Here is a 17,489-nt window from a genome sequence, read left to right on the forward strand (position 1 = left end):
TGTGTACAAAATGTGCCCCTGTCCATGTGCCATTAAGCAGACATGCAACACAACAAGTCACAGTACAAAATGCTGTAAACCACTTTGAGTGATTAGGAAAATAAGAAGGAACTGTGTCTTCACAATGTTTGATGTATCAGCAATCTGTGCATGGCAATAATACCACAAAAATCATTGGGAGACTAGTGGTCTAGTGAGCGGTCATTGGATTTTCATGGGATGACGAGTTGAAAAGAGGATTTTCCACTCCAGGGGTTAGTGATTAGTGTTGAGGTGAAGGTTGATGTTAAGATAATAACTTTGTTAAAGGGACACAAAGCATATACACAGACTGTTGCAATAATAAATCTGCTCATGACAAGTGTGCTTAAGGGGGAGAGGAAGTCAAATGAGCAAAGTCTTAACATTTTAAATGATTGATATTCAACAGATTTGCTGTAGTGGGAGATACTTGAGAAAAGGTTCATGTTTGTATTGAAGAGAGCTACAAGATTTCCAGCAGAACGGAAAGAGTAAGAATATAGAGTGGTAAAGGAATGGGTATAGGAAAGGGGTTGGAGAGATGCTAGAAAAGAGATACTAACAACCCCTGATGAATCATACATCAAAGATCTTAGAGCTAGCCAATGTGTGATAGTAGTTCTGCAGTTAGATATTAGAGTATGTATTAGTAGATATGTTAGAAAAGGGTAATAAACTTAGTGTGTCTTCTACAGAAATATCGACTCTAGCTTGAATTAGCTTCCAAACTGATTTCTGGAACTAGAAAATATGACCTCAGAATAATATTCAAGTACGCATGTATCTCCTTTATGTCCTGAACCGAAAGCACTCAAAATATCCTAATTCCTCCCTCAAAAATCTCAAGTGTCAACTGCAATTTGAGACGCCTAGGCAACTAATAAGTTAAAACTAAAAATTCTGAACTCACAATGCTACTACACAAACGTTCTGCAGAGATCTCCCCCTCCCTGTGGATCGCACTCCATGCTGAGCTGATACAGTTAGAGGATCTTTTAAAATTCTGCTAAAGATAAAAACCTATTTTAGTTTGCCTTTGCTGGTTTGTGCTCCAATCCATGGTACTATTCACTGTTGACTTTTGGTGCTCTTCTCCCCACTACCTATTTCCTCTTCGACCCTTCTCTGAGCTGCCTTAAACAAATTGAGAGGATGTGGTCTGGCGGCTAGATCTGCCGACTTTGGAGCTGAAAGCCAAGGTTTGAGTCTTAGGGTCACATCCACATCCTGTGATTCTGGGCAAATCACTAAATCTCCCGTGCCTACCACAATAAAAATGAATGTGTCTTTGTGTAACATAACCGGTGCTCATGTAAAGTGCTCCCATACCTTCATGTTGAGTTTGCGCTATATAAATCTGCCCAAAAAAATGTTGACTTTTTCCTCAACTCTATCATCCTCATCCTCCGCTCCAACTCTTATCCTATTTTCCTCTCTTATCCACTTTTACGCTTTTTGCAAAAATGGGAGATTCTTATGTAGTACCCAGCGACATTAGCACTCATAGTAAGACATTGAACATAGCCTTAGAGCCTGACATGGTGGGCCCTACCGCCCATTAAAAGGCCTGCTCCAGTGTTCAGCGAGGGCCTTTAACAAGGGAGTGGGGCTATAATGGCTGGTAGAGCCCGCTATGGAGGGCTCTAAGGCTATTAGATCATTCCACCCCTAGAGGGCAGAATGGTCTAATTTGTCAAACAAAAGCCCCACGGAGCCCGAGGGGATTGAAATCGCCTAGGGCTCTGTGAGATTGTTTCTTCACAGCAACACCGGTGAACAAACATTGGAATGTTGGAGCTCCAGGCTTCAATCGTCCATCAGAAGCCCAGAGCAATCCGCTGTTTTCAATGGCGCTTTCAACATTCCAATATTCTAATACTTCAAAAGTTCACTGTTAATGTCGACCATCAAAAAGATGAATGCACTATACTGAGTTTCAAGTATTATTGATATAATTTTTCTTTTGGTCCATAAATGACTTATTATTATCCTCAGTGGCAACAAAACTACAAATGGAAAAGCTACCATGTCCATACCAATAACATAGAGCTTTTGCGTAAACATGCATTCATTCATATTTAAGCTAACATGCATTAATTCCTCTAGGATCCTTTGAGCATGCATCCATAAAACCATTTGTCAGTCTGCTTATTCGTCCTTCTGTTCCTCTGTCTGTCTATCCTTCCCTTTGTCCATTTTTCCCTCTGCCTTGCACACGCTCTGTCCATGCCTCGGTCCATCTGTTGACCTACTTGTTCATTCTTCTATTCATAAGTATATCCATCCATCTGTCGACCCCTGAGCGATAGCTTTTTGACTCACTGTATGTGTGCAAGAAAGTTATTTTGTCTATGTCTGCATCTGTGCCGTTTTTACCCATTTAGGGGTTGATTCCGATCCTGTATTTTTTTTTACCGTACGACTCGTATCCGTATTTTTTTCCGTACGAATCGTACAAGTCACGTCCGACCCATGAAGTACGATTCGTACGGGAAAAGTACATACGGATCGGCCCGATCCGTACGAATCGTAGCAGAAAAAGTTTTACGAGACGGACCAGGACACTTTTCCGTACGAATCGTAAAAATACAGTCCGAGAGTACAAGTACGATCCGGACCATACGATTTACGAATCGTACGGAAAGCGTCCCGTACACGGGGAATGACTTGTACATATGCAATGTCGGTGTACGCACTGTACATACGCAATGTTGTTGTACGCACCAATGTTGTATTACGCACCGTACATACGCAATGGCGGTGTACGCACCATACATACGCAATGTTGTTGTACGCACCAATGTTGTAGTACGCACCGTACATAGCAATGTCGGTGTACGCACCGTACATACGCAATGGCGGTGTACGCACCGTACATAGCAATGGCGGTGTATGCACCATACATATGCAATGGCGGTCTACGCACCGTACATACGCAATGGCGGTGTACGCACCATACATAGCAATGGCGGTCTACGCACCGTACATACGCAATGGCGGTGTACGCACCGTACATATGTACCGTACATATGTAATGGCGGTGTTCGCACCGTACATAGCAATGTCCGTGTACGCACCGTACATACACAACGCATGGGGGTGTGTGCCTGTGCGACTCGTACCCGTGTACCGTACTGAACCACGGACACTGTAAAACAGCACAAGGAGGGTCTATTCAACTCGCACAACACCACAAAACACGTCTACAGTGCACTAAAAATGGAAATGACTGACCTGGACACATCCAAACAGGCAAACAGAGGGGCAAACTCACAACCACCCCTTATAACACACCCACCAAAAATTCAAACTGAGGCCCACCCACAAATGGACCAATAAAAAGGGTCCACACACACAAACCATAAGCCTTTGCAACAGACTCACTGCAGATAGAGAGCACACACCAACAACTGCACCCATCCACCTTAACATATACACCTTCACACAACCTCCTTCACAAATACCCCCTCTTCACATTCACACCCACACCGTCACATTCAGAGCCACACACCCACAACCATCCACACCCTCACCCCACACCACGTCCACAGACAAGAATCCAACGTTCACAAGGGAGGAGCTGAACATCCTTGTCAATGAAGTCATCAGAGTCGAGCCACAGCTGTTTGGAACATTGGTCAGACAGACCAGCATAGCTGAAAAATCACGCCTGTGGCAGAGGATCGTCGATAGGGTGAATGCTGTTGCACCCATCAGAAGGACCAGGAATGAATGCCAAGCCAGGTGGTACGATCTGAGGAGGGCGGTCAAGCGCAAAATGAATGATGACTACGCCCAGAGAAACATCACTCGTGGTGGTGCGCCCCGCAGACCAGTACATTTCCATCCCTGGGAGGAGAAGGTGATGGCCCTGCTTCCGCTGGTGTGAGTACATGGACTGCAAGAACTTCCAGAGCCTGGTGAGTACACAAAAAACTTAGGTAACATGGGGGTAATGGCATCCACACCCCAACTACACCAAATGCACGCAACTACCCCCAAGCCCTCACCGGTCAGAACCACAGTCAAAAATAACGCTAATGCCACTAACATGTGTTTGCTCCATTGAGAAAGCAAGCTACATGAAGCAGCAACCCAAGAATGGATGTCCGGTATGCTGGGATGGTGGGTGGCACAAAACACATTGTTGAACTCCAAATCAGACGCAATTGCCCTCATCCCATATGGCCCAGGTACATACCCATGAACCATGCGCAATGCACAGGGACTGGGAAAGTACGGACAAGATAGCTCGGCCCGGGTGTAGGCAGCACAAGGCCCTCCTGTGACCAGTGCAAACACAAACACCAAGACAACAAGGTCAGATATCTAGGACAGGAACTCACACTCACTGTCATGGCAGCAAGCTCCATGGGGGACAGCTACATCACCTGGGAGCCCCACTGCCAAATCACACTACACCCACCAGCAGGCCCTGTCACACACACCCCTTACACAAGCAGACACCCCCGGGACAGGCAATGGATTTACCCACTGTCACAATGGACATGTAACACAACAACACCAATACATAGCCAAAGAAGCATCCAAGCCAAAAATCTACATGTCAAAGACTCAGGAGAGCATATCAATCTGTCCCCTGCAACATACCCATCCACAAGTAAACATTGAGGAGAATGCTAGGCACATACAACTACCTGGAGGAACAGTGCCAACTTGAATGTGTATGATACATGCTTGCTGCATGAAACAGCATTAACATTGTCTGTCTCTCACACACAGGGCAACGTGATGAATCTACCCCCAACAATGGGGGTGAAGATTCACAGTCCCTGGCCTGGGAGGAACCTGATCCCACCGGCAGCGACGCCTCTCAACATTCCGTGGATGACCCCGACCGACCTGGACCCTCTGGTGTCCAAGCCCCTGCAGAACCTGGTTCAGGACCATCTGTGCCAACCACCACCCCCATTCCTGCCACATCCCAGGAGACACCCAGGAGCCCTGCCCGCAGTGAACAACTGAGCCAGTCTGACCAGGAGGGACAAGGAGCGCCGGGCACCCAGGAGGAGGCAGACAACACCGCCACTGCCATCCCGCAGGTGTCCCGTAGACCTGATGTGCCCACAACGGCAGGCCAGGCTCGTGTGGGTAGGGGTGGTGGGAGTGGTGGCAGGCGGAGGCGAGATCCTGACCAGCCAGCTGAAGGGACCGGTATGTCACACATACACAACATCATGGAGGCATAACAGCGTGACACCAGGGAGTTCAACCAGGTAGTGGTGACCCTCACAGAGATCAAGAACCAGCAGGCCGAGCAACACGCCAGTCAACAAGAACACCAAGGACGATTGGAGGCAAGACTGGCTGAGCACCAGCCACAGGGAGGGAGGAGGAGGAGGATTCGTCCGACAGAGCGTCCCAAGCATCATCAAGGCCTGGATCTGAGGGTCCCCTGAGGAAGGTGGGTCGTCCACGGAAAAGACAGTGAGAGGCAGCGGCACATCCACATCTCCCAGGTCACCTGGCCTTCATGTGCGACAGCATCACCTCATTGACTGACATCATCTGCCACATGGACCTGCTGGTCACAGTCTGACTAATGATGCCAAACATTGTGGTCTGGACTCTGATGACTTCAAATGGCAAGGATCCCATCTCCCCCTGTGAACTTTGGATTCTATAGTCCCTGCATTGCACCTTTTTCAGTGCACAAATCACGCCACAGAGCTATATTTAAATAATTAATACGTGAAATTTTATGTTGCAGTCATTTAGCATGAGTCCACAACATACGTGTGGGCATATGTCAAAGTATGCCTGAGTGTGGAACTAACTCCAGCCATCCATACACTTGGATCTGAGTCCGGTCGAGGACACACATGTGTCTCAATGTATCACCAAATACAGACATAGAGCCCAATACTCACCCGTGATGGCCTCAACCTGCTGAGGGGGGGCTTGCAATACTGCTCAGACCGACCAATTTGGAAGAGTATCATGAAGTTGTAGAGGTCATGGGTCATGTTGATGTGCCCGGAGAGGGAGTCCCAGGTATGTTTGGCGAGGTGGGAGAACTATCTCCTGCATGCAGTTTTTATGTGAATGTGATGAATGGTGGCCAGGGCAAGGTGGGCTGCATAGAGTTGGGCCAACGGGGTGTTGGATGACAGACGTCCAAGGTTTGTTTTGGGTCTGGGGTCGTGGACTGCCTCCTGAGTATGGTTGAGGAGTCTGAAGGTGATCCTGCAGCAGACAGGGAGCCATTCTAGCTATCTCAGGTGGACGTTGATGTGGCTGGGGCTGGGGATGTTGAAGATGAGGTGTGCGGATGCACCCTGGATGTGGACAACTTCTCCTGCAGTTTTGCTGTTGTTCTATGTAGAGGCCGGTGCTGTAGTTGAGCCGGCTGGTGTCGTGGACCTGGGGGACGGTCTGTCTTGCCTTGTAGTGGAGCTATCTGTGGATCATTTGCAGCATGCGGAGGGAGTTGCAGCATGAGGTACAGATGGTGGTGAGTTGCATGGTAATTGTGAGCGATGGGTCCATGATGAACACCAGCTTGTGTGCGTGGCCACTGGGTGCTGGTGCGGTGCCCAGACCAGTGGGACACAAGGAATTGACTCAGCCGTAAGGGGACAATCCTCAGATGATGAGTCCTGTCCAAGTCCAGCCTCAGGTGACTGATGTTCAGCCATTCTTCAATGGATCTCATGCCTTCTTCAAGGTTGGATCTGGCAATGGCTGGCTCTTTGGTGAGTTTGAGGAGCAGCTGGGTGTCAATGGCATACGAGATGATGATGAGGTCGTGTGCGCATGTGATGGTGGAGCGGGGGGTCATGGAGACATAGAAGAACGTCACGCTGAGAGAAGAGCCCTGGGACATGTGCCACATGACCCCAGTGTACTACATGCTGCAGGGTGTAGGCCGACTCCCTGGGCCTTGCTGGTGAGCTACTTTCTGAGTTAATCCTGGGCCCTCCTCTGGATACCAGTGTTGGAGATGTGTGAGCTGTCAGTGTGGTAGCACATGGTGTACAATGCGTTGAGAGGTCAAGGGGGGTGGGCTCACCATTGTTGAGCAGGGCAAAGTTGTCATTGGTGGTGGCAATGATGACGGTTGCAGTGGTGTGATTACTGTGGAATATGGTCTGGTGCCGGTTGCCTGGAGCTGGTTGCGTGGAGGAAATTTGTCAGTTGCGTGTTGAGTGTCTTCCGGATGACATTTGCTGGGTAGGGAAGCAGGGTGATGCACCAGGAGATCCTGCGGTACTACCGTCCGTTGTTTAAGAAGGGCCTGGGTCTCTGCATGCCTCCAGCACCCATGGAATGTGGCTAACTCAAAGGAGACATTGAGGACGCGCTGGACGTGGGCTTCAAGGATGGGGAATGATGTGGTTGAGATGTTGTGTGGGAAGGGGCCTGATGGAGAGCCAGAGTGGATGGTGCACATTAGCCAGGTGGTGTACTTGCTGCTGACGGGAGTCCAGAACCTGAGGGGGGTTTGTCCTGCGGATAATAGTGCTGTCTGCCTCTGTGTGCCAAGGCTGTTGTGTATGGCCATGAGCTAGCAGTGGTACAAAGTTGCAAGGGATGTGATCTGCCTTGCAAGGGTGGGGTGTCTTGGATGGAGATCTGCTGTCAGTTCACTCACAATGCTGATGAGCTCCTTGCTGTTGTGTGTTTTGGTGTCTCTGCACTATCTGAAGGATCTCCACCTGTCCTTGATGATGATATGGTGATGTCTGTGTGTGGTCTTTTCCAGGCCTGTAAGTTAAATGATGGCTCTTTGTGTTGCAAGGTGTGCACAAGAGTCGGGCTATGTCTGTAGGAGTCCAGTAGGTCTGCCTTGTCCCAGGTGGCTTAACTGTTGTTGTGCTTCACAGGAAAGTCCATCATTGTGGCAAGATTGTTGGATCAGTTGCTGATCCAGTGCGTGAGGTTTCAGGCTGTTGCGTTGGTATTGTTTTGAGTGTCCCACACAGCTTGTCTGTGGTGACTTACATCAAGCATCTTTGGGGGATCGTTAGCAGGGTGTGGGGCAGTGTGTTGCTTGTCGGAGACGTTGATTAAAATCTTGATGGACCAATGATGGATGGTGGTGTGGTTCTCCTCCAGCCAGAAGTTACTAGCCCCCAGCCACATGTAGCCTGTGGAGGTGAGGGCGTGCCTGCAGATGTACGTGTGTATGGCTTAGCGCAATTGTGGATGTAGGCGTGAATATCTGTAGATGAGTGTTACTCTGAGGGTTCCAGGGAGTTGCTGCAAACCCGGATTTGTGACTCTGAGGGTGTACTTGTGAATAAATTGCAATTCATCCTCCGGGATTGTTGGTGCCGTCCCTGCGGGTGATCTTGTATCCGTCTGAGATGGCAATGAAGAAGTCATGTGTTGAGGATGCTTATTTCCAGGTTACTGTCATGAAGGTGATGTGTGGGGCTGTTGTGTTGAGGACATAACAGAGTCCAATGGCGTGCTGGTGGACGGAGCAGGTGTGGAGTAGGAGGCACATGACCTGGATGTTCTGACAGGGTCTGGTAGGCTGGGCAGTGCTGTGTAGGCAGTTGGAGTTGCACACTCAGCATGCGAAGGTGTCGTGTGCGCGCTTAAGTGTTGCCTGATAGCAGGCAGACGATTGTCTGGAGGACATGGCTTGGAGGTTGGCTGCAGCATGAGCCTTTTGTGTGACGTGGGCCATGCAAAGACCAGAGACTCGTGCACTGTGCAAGTTGCAGGCGCAGACGGTCCTGCCTTTGGCACGGCATTGGCGCAACAGTGGCACAGACAAGCTGCTGGCTGCATTAAGAATGGGTGGAGGGGGGAAGGGAGGAGCATTTTGGAGGCGTGTGGGTTGCAGAATCAGGGCACTCGGTGGGGCGGTGCCACAGGTGACGCAGCAGCAGGCGGAAGGGGTGAGAAACTAGGCAGAAAATAGTAGCACACAAAGACAAGGAGGTCAGAAAGGCACAGTGCAACAGGTGTATGTAAAGGAAGGAGTGTCAGGTAACTCATGGGTCACTACGAGAAAATGTATGACCAATCACCAAAACTGACGGTCACAAGGTCAGGCAACAAAATGCGGAGCTGCGCACAGGAGACACACCATCAGCATGTGTTCACGTCCCGTTGTGGGGAGCAACCTGCACAAATACATACACAACCAGGGACTTCATGCACAATAGATATTATTAGCCATGAAGAACTGCATGCATGTTGCCGAAGTACACATACACATATGCTCAATATTTGACAAGTATGCCATAGATGACGCATGCAAACTGGCAAGAGAGCTGCAGTGACAGAGATGAGGCACTTTGGATTGTGCTGAACACCTTTATTCCACATACACCCACAAAGGGAAATGCATCCATGTGAACAGACTCACAGGTCAGTTGACAGAACATGTGAGACATACGCTGGAACCCCCTTCACGACACGGATGATGTCAATTCCAATGAACTGGCACACAAGTCAAGGGGATGAGCCAAACACATCCTGCTGCACACGGAGAGGCTGCAATTCCCCATAGAGCCAGTTGTTGTGATGTCCCACACTATGTCCACCCGTAGCATCCGCAATGTTTCAGAGGCAAGGTTTACACACATTGATGCCTTCATCAGATGCCACACTTCACTACAGATGACTGTCAAGAAGGGTGACTATCATGTCATGGGAGTGATGCTACCTGTTATATGCTCCATGGTGAGAAGACATGTATGCATGGTACCATAACATGCACAGAAGCAGGCCCACACATTTCCAACCCGTACCACCACCAAAAAGCCTTGCAGCAATCCTTACCCAAACGGACATTTCCACATGTCCGTGCATGGAACACTGATTCAGCACACGTTGCAATCCTCATGAGGAATGGCAGGAGGACAATGATGACACGAGCAGACAACATGCACAAAAACCTGGGAATGACAGACACACAAGAAGTCACCTAAAAAAATTCTCACCGCACACATGGACATTTACAAAACATGAACAATGTTGGACACATGTAAATTTCAAAGAAAGTCTCTCCACAAAACTGTGTGTCATGACATCATCACTCGAGTGATACATCAGAACACACATCAAAGTCACTTTGCATTTAGTCAGCTGGACACACACATTGCAACACATGCCACTCAATGCTACAAGCTTGCACACTCAAACCCAGTGACTCACCATTATGAGAAGAAGTTGCGTATGAGCTGACTCCAGATATCATCCTCCTCCTCCTCCTCATCACTAGCCTCGGGAGCAAGCCCTTGATCCTCCATGGGTGGATGTTCCTGCTCATCCGGATCCAGGATGAGTGGCACTGCCTTCTCAACTGCCATGTTGTGCAGCATGCAACACACGAGGAAGATTCGGCAGACCTTCTCCGGGGCATAAGAGAGGGACCCGCCTGTCTTGTCCAGGCACCGGAATCGGCTCTTCAGGAGTCCAAACGTCCTCTCAATCACTCACCTGGCCCGCCCATGTGCATTGTTGTACCGGTGATCTGCAGCTGTTCTTGGGTTGCGGAGAGGTGTCAGCAGCCATGGCATGTTGGGATAGCCAGAATCCCCTACATGGAAACAGCATGTAAAAAAGTGGGTCATGAGATGCAGTAAGAGCCAAAGAAACCGCAACACACAGGACAAACAGAGTATACCCACCAACAAGACATGCTCGTTCGTTGTGCAGCCGCAGCATCATTTGTGGCACCCTGCTACGCCTCATGATGTAGGCTTCGTGTGCTGATCCTCGAAAACGTGCACAGACATGGCAAATCAGCATGTTAGCAAGACACACCACAAGGGCATTTATCGAGTGGTAATGTTTTCTATTGCGATAGGCTTGTTCCTGAGCCTGTGGTGGTACCAAAGCCACATGTGTACCATCAATGGACCCAATTACATGGGGCATCCCTCCCAGGGCATAGAAATCACCCTTGACATCTGTCAACTCCTCAGGAGTAGGAAATGTGATGAATTCATCAAGGTGCTCCAACATGGCTGCTAAAACATCACACAGTACACGGCTGAACATTGTCTGTGACATGCCACCAACATCAGCTATGGTGAATTGAAACGTACCTGTGGCAAAAAAATGTAGGGCTGCCATCACCTTCATCTTTGGGGTCAGCGCAGAAGGATACTTGTGTCGCGGTTGGAGGTGTGGTGCCAGCCTGTCGGTCAAGTCCTCAATAAACTGGTGAGTGAATCTGTAATGTCGGATGCAGGCACGTTCCCTCATGGCACCCAAGTCTGGCATTGTTCTTGGGACAGGCGGTGCCCTGCAAGACATAGTTTGTAAGAATGAAGATTGAGAGTCTGCCAATATCGATGTCAATGAACATAGCACATGCTACACTGCTAATACACATCAGTTAACTATGGAGTCGGGTGTGTGCAATACATACAGGACACATATGCCAGCTTGCTGGCACTCCTACAAAAAGCCAGATACACCTGTTGATTGTCAAGTCTACATGACATGCCCTGAAATGAGTTGGTGGCCAGTCTGAGTGAAGAGCCACAGATATCACCGGAGTGACACACAACCACATAGCTGCATTGGAAGGATGTCATCTCATCCACACAGCTGACTGCAAGGCACACGCACAGGTCACAAGGAATGTCAAATGTAAATATCAAACACATTGCGATGAAGGGGTACGCGTGACAAGAGAAAGACACAGCCATTGAGATAACGCAGACATGTATGACTGGGAAAATATGATGTCCGATACACACAGAAGCTACAGCGGTGGGAATCCACATGTGGCATGGTGTGCGTAGATGTGTCCCTTTCCCCTCTCCACACAGACCCATGTTGGATGCACCAACAGCAGATGCAGTTGACGGAACACTGACATCAAGCTCATGGGAACACATGACACACACCTGACATAGTCACAAAGGGGCACGCAGATCGTGACATGTCAGTTGATAGAGTGTCCCTGTCCCTGGCATCAGGAGACAGGTGTGGGTGGAGATGACTGTGCCATCCCACTGCTGCTGTGCATGACACAGTTGGACTACAGACACACGTGGCAAGTGTCAAGGTGATGTGTGCTACATAGTGCCCCATCACACATGACATGTGTCCACAGGTCATCACACATCAATTGTGCAACTAGATGATATGACCTGTGCAATATCACTGGCTGCCACACCTAGGGCCTGCACATAACAGTATGCAATGACAACTACTTGATGGACATCCTTGTGCGACTCGTAGCCCTCCATTCCTGGCATGTGTGCGCCTGTATTACCATTGTAAACGTGTGAAATGCGTACCCGTATGTGTCAAACGCACTGTACTACTAGTGCGTACCCGTAAGTGTGAACTAGTGCGTACCCATCGGTGTCAAACGCAATATACTACTAGTGCATACCCGTACGTGTGAACTAGTGCGTACCCGTAGGTGTCAAACGCACTGTACTACTAGTGCGTACCTGTACGTGTGAACTAGTGCGTACCCGTAGGTGTCAAACGCACTGTACTACTAGTGCGTACCCGTACATGTGAACTAGTGCGTACCCATACGTGTGAAACGCACCGTACACCCGCTATCATCACTTGTGTATGCTTCGTTTCACCATTGTACTTGTGCCGTAGGGGTACGTGTGAAATGCACCGTACACCCGCTATCATCGCGTGTGTATGCTTCGTTTCACCATTGTACTTGTGCCGTAGGGGTACGTGTGAAACGCACCGTACACCCGCTATAATCTTGTGTGTACGCTTCGTTTCACCATTGTACTTGTGCCGTAGGGGTACGTGTGAAACGCACCGTACACCCGCTATCATCATGTGTGTACGCTTCATTTCACCATTGTACTTGTGCCGTAGGGGTACGTGTGAAACGCACCGTACCTGTGTGTGGATTTCAAAATTACATAGGGGACACATAAGGCACAAGTATTAGGCCCTAAATGCAGGCTGGTTGTCATGGAGACAAAGTTTTCAGTTTAAAAGTGTCGATCATGTGTCCTGGAACAGTCAGTTGGCCACAAAATACAATGTTGCAAAGTGGTTGTTGACTTGACATGATGCTCAAAATTTGAACGATGTGAATGCTGTCATTGGTGTATGTTTAAAGTCATTGGTGTATGTATAAAGGGATTGGAGTAAACGTAGGATGCGAATGAGTCTGACCAATCACTATGTACTCCTCTAAATGAATACCCCTCAGCAAGACAGATATAAGGCAGCCAGAACCCATAAGAGGGCACTTGCCTGCACAACTTTCCAGTCGACCACACTGCTGCTGTCTCTGCTTCCTCTGGACCATGTCACGTACTGTGGAGAGGGCCCAGCCATTCACCCAGGAGGAGAATCAGGCCTTGCTGGACGTCCTCCTCCCACAGTACACCAAGCTGCATGGGAGACCAGGGGAGCAGGTGAGTGCTGACTCCACTACCTTTGCCTATGCACCTGTTGTGTGACTGTCAATATTGTGTCCAGGTGGGACAGACATGCAATGTTCTTTAAAGTGGGTCCCAGGGGGGGACATGCTGATGTCTCTCATGCAGAGCATGATGTAGTTCCTGTGTGCATACCTCACTTGCATTGTGCTTACTGTGACTTTCACTGCATAGTGCATGACACTTTCAGCCTGGCAAATACTTGGTGGCTTATTTTCCTATTGTCCTGAGGTGATTCAGTGGTCCCCCCCGGTATGACAGGTGACTGTACCCACAGATGTGTATGAGTTGAGTGGCCCTGTGGTGAGAGTGTCCAAATGATGTGTACGACCTCATGGACATTGATGTGTGTGAATGTTACTTTTCATGTGGGTGAGTGTCTATGTGAAGTGTTGCACCACAGCTGCATGGAGGAGGCAACAGATCAACCCATCTGATGTGACAAGTAAGCCGTGCTGTGTGTCTGACTTGCAGAGCTAGAATGACACCTGTGACACCCCACTGGCAAATGGCACATGTGCAGAGTGAGGGTTGTATCCGCTGTTGTCAATGACAGGCGAGTGATCTGTGCTTGGGTGTGTCTGTCTAGTATGCTGATGGTGCGTCAGTGGAGTGGGACATGTGACTGCTTGGCACATGCTGGCCTTCAGCCTGCTGTTGCATGTGCTGCACAGTGTGTGGCATGATCAGTGAGTGTGTCGCACCCCTCATGCCAACCTGTTGACTTTCAATGCCATGTAGTGCATTGGGGCTTGCACACAGGCCAATTTCTTATTGTGTATGATGTAATTCCTGTCTGCATCCTATGCCCTGTTCAACATTTCAATGATGTTCAAATGTGTGTCTCTAGGACATGGAGCAGGTGTATTGATGTTGTGTCACTTTGTCATCCTGACAGGTAACTGCCTACGAGAAGGGGGTGATCTGGAAAGACATTGTCAGGGCCGTGAGATCTGAAGGGGAGCGTAGTTGGCAGCTGCCACAGGTTTGCAAGAGGTGGCAGAACATCCAGTGCTGGACCCGGCGGATCGCCCGGGTCCATCTAGGGCTTGACAGTCCTCGCCCCCACGGCGGCCGCCGACGCCTGACCCCCCACATGATACGTGTCCTGGCGGTGGTATTCCCTGAGCTCGATAGACAGTTACAGGAGAGACTGCAGCAAGGAGGGGGTAGGTACATGGCTGTTTGTCGTGTTATGTGTCACCAGCTTTTGGAAGTGCTCTGTAGCCTGGATACATTCCCAGAGTTAATATGTGCAGTGCATTTTCGGTTCCCCAATGTCACCTGCTGCTCTTTTTCATCCCTTCCCCTTCTTGACATGTGTCCCCTGGTCTGTGTGTAATCACATTTGCACATGGTCATCTAGGGTGCCAGTAAATCTAAGTGCACATTGCTTTCTGCATCATGTGGGAGGGTGGTCTGTGACTTGTGTTGGTACCTTGCCTGTGCCATGACCTGTTCACTATGCTGGGGGTCCATATTTGTTGTCACTGATGATGATTCTCAACATAGGAGTGTGAGCTTTCAACTGAACACCCTTGCAGCATGCATGACCAATGTTGTGGCCTCAGACATGATGTGCATGAGTGGAAGATATGCATAGTGCCATGACGGTTGCTCATGGTACAGTCAGCTCATTCCAGGAACACGAAACAGCGTGCCCACTACAGTCCCCTGAGACACCCTGGCCTCCTAATCATGTGTGTCATCCAACACTGTGCACATTCTCTGTGGGTTCAGCATAGGTCTGCCTCTGTGGCATTGTTCCGTGGCCTAGTTAGTATTTTGCAAATGTGTGCTACATGTGTCCACCGGACAGGGATACACCATTTTGCTTGTGCATACTCACACTGGGCAGTGCCTGTGTGGCTATTCACAACAATCTGTTGATGGTTGTTTGTCACAAATATGTGTTGCCAGCCCCACGAGGTGTAAATGAAGCTATTTTTCCAGCACAGTTATTGTAACCCTGAATAAGAGGTGTCACTTCTTGATCTGTATCAATCACATTGACTCAGGCATGGGGTCGGGTGTGCGGGAGAGGCATACATGTGCAACCCTGATTTTTCATTGCCAGGTCTGACTTGTGTGTGAGACTTGGCTGTACAAAGAATCACCGTGCAGTGCCCCTGTGATGCTGGCCAGTGCTTAATGTTCGTGCTTTGCAGCCTGTGTCAGTGTTTTAAAAACATGATTCCTGCTCATACATTTTTAGCACCTGTGTGTGGTTCAGATGCAACGCTGTTTGGACTTTGTGTGCTGACATCTGTGTGTACATTCTGGCTTGCCATGAGGGTGTCCCCACAGTACAGCTAGGCTTGTTTTAAACCCAATTGCAGGCCCATTAGCTTATGCATTGTCCTGGGTGTGGACATGTGTGCCACTCAAGATGACAGGCAGTTGGTCATATGTGTAGCCAACTGTGTAATCAGGTGATGGATGGCCATGTGACAACTGACATAATTCAAGTTGTTACTCTTAAAAAATTGTACCTTGGCACTCACAGCACTTGTCAACAGTTATTCATGTTTTAAATGTGGAAATTGGATGATTTGTGTTAAGAACACTGATGTGCCTGCATGAAAAAAGTCTCCCAAGGAAGTGCACACCAAACGACATTTCCACTTTCATGGAACACACTGGCACATTTTCTAAGAAGCCACTGTTAGAATTAAATGGTGTTGCAGATTCTCCATATACATGTTCCCACAGTGCTCTTGATTTTGTGAGACTCCTTTGTTGTTGGTGATACAAACTGACAAGTCTCAAGACATCAAGACCTCCGTGGGCCCATGTATATGTACTTTCTGCAACACCATTAATTTCTAACAATGGCTTCTTAGAAAAGGTGCCAGCTTCTTCAATGACAGTGTAAATGTACTTTTGTGTGCACTGCCTTGTGCGACATATTTCATGCAGGCACAGGAGTGTTCTTTTCGCGAAATGGCAAATTGGCACATTCAAAACATGTAGGGCCCGATTCACAGAACTAACTTAGGACAAAATCCTAAACTTACTACTTTTGGTATTCACAGAAGTTAGGATTTTGTCTTAAGTTTGTCTTAAGATAAACTTAAGACAAACTTAAGACAGTCTTAAGACAGACTTAAGACAGTCTTAAGACAAACTTAAGACAGACTTAAGACAGACTTAAGACAGACTTAAGTTAGGATTTTGTCTTAAGTTTGTCTTAAGTCTGTCTTAAGTCTGTCTTAAGTTTGTCTTAGGTTTGTCTTAAGTCTGTCTTAAGACTGTCTTAAGTCTGTCTTAAGACTGTCTTAAGTCTGTCTTAAGTTTGTCTTAAGACAAACTTAAGACAAAATCCTAACTTCTGTGAATACCAAAAGTAGTAAGTTTAGGATTTTGTCTTAAGTTAGTTCTGTGAATCGGCCCCCTTGATTGTGTAAAGTATTGTGAGTCCCAAGGTAGCAACATTTTTTCGTTTTGTGTTCCAAAGTACTTACAGGTCTCTGAGTGTGGTGACACCTTGAGTATAGAGGTGTGTCAGTTTACGTTGGGTGCACCACTACTGTTTCTTTCAGGGTAAACAAGAGGTGGCATGACTTCATTGTATTGCTATGCTCACCGGTTCACAGACACTAGCTTCTCAGTGTATTTCTCATTCAAGTTGTGGCCTTTTGTGTTCTTTTTTTCCTGGTGTCCAAGTGGCATAGTGGGTCTTCCAACTGGGCAGTGCAGGGCTTACATATGTGCGGAGTTATCTAGCTGTTACTCATGATGCATTGCCAGATATGCACTGTGACCAATTGTTCTTGTGCTCATGTGTCAGATGTATACAGGTGACTGATGCATTTCGGTTTCTTCTCCTTGCCCACAGCATCATCATCCGCAACTGAGGGAGACACCTGCATGGACCTGGAGGAGGGACCCAGTGACAGTGGCACCAGTGCTGGGGAGTCAGAAGGAGCCAGTGGCACGGAGGGCGAGGGGAGTCAGTCGGAGGACCTGTCTGGAGGCGAGAGCAGCTACGACGCCGACGGGTCCGAGGCTGACCTCCCTGAGGAGGCGGAGGCTGCAATACCAACTGGCAGCATCCCCACATCTGTCCCCGCCTCCTCCATTACCATCTCCGCCCTC

This window comes from Triturus cristatus, chromosome 7 (genome assembly GCF_964204655.1).
Source record: "Triturus cristatus chromosome 7, aTriCri1.1, whole genome shotgun sequence".
Taxonomy (NCBI): Eukaryota; Metazoa; Chordata; class Amphibia; order Caudata; family Salamandridae; genus Triturus; species Triturus cristatus.